Raw genomic sequence first — 209 nt, 5'->3', positions numbered from 1 at the left:
TTACATCAAATGAATGTCTAATTAAAATTAGACTATATAGCCAGCAACTCTAGACACTTACCTGCACATTGTGTAAAAGCAATGTTGTCTACATTTCCAATTTATTATTGACAGTAAACATATATAAAAGTGATGCTGTACATAAAAGGGTCCACTTAAAAGACAAACTTTTATGTTTTTAACCTTTTGTCAGACAGAGGAATGACACA

Source organism: Protomyctophum parallelum (genome assembly GCF_964188405.1).
Source record: "Protomyctophum parallelum genome assembly, chromosome: 11".
Classification (NCBI taxonomy): Eukaryota; Metazoa; Chordata; class Actinopteri; order Myctophiformes; family Myctophidae; genus Protomyctophum; species Protomyctophum parallelum.
Note: the sequence above shows the minus strand (reverse complement) of the source record.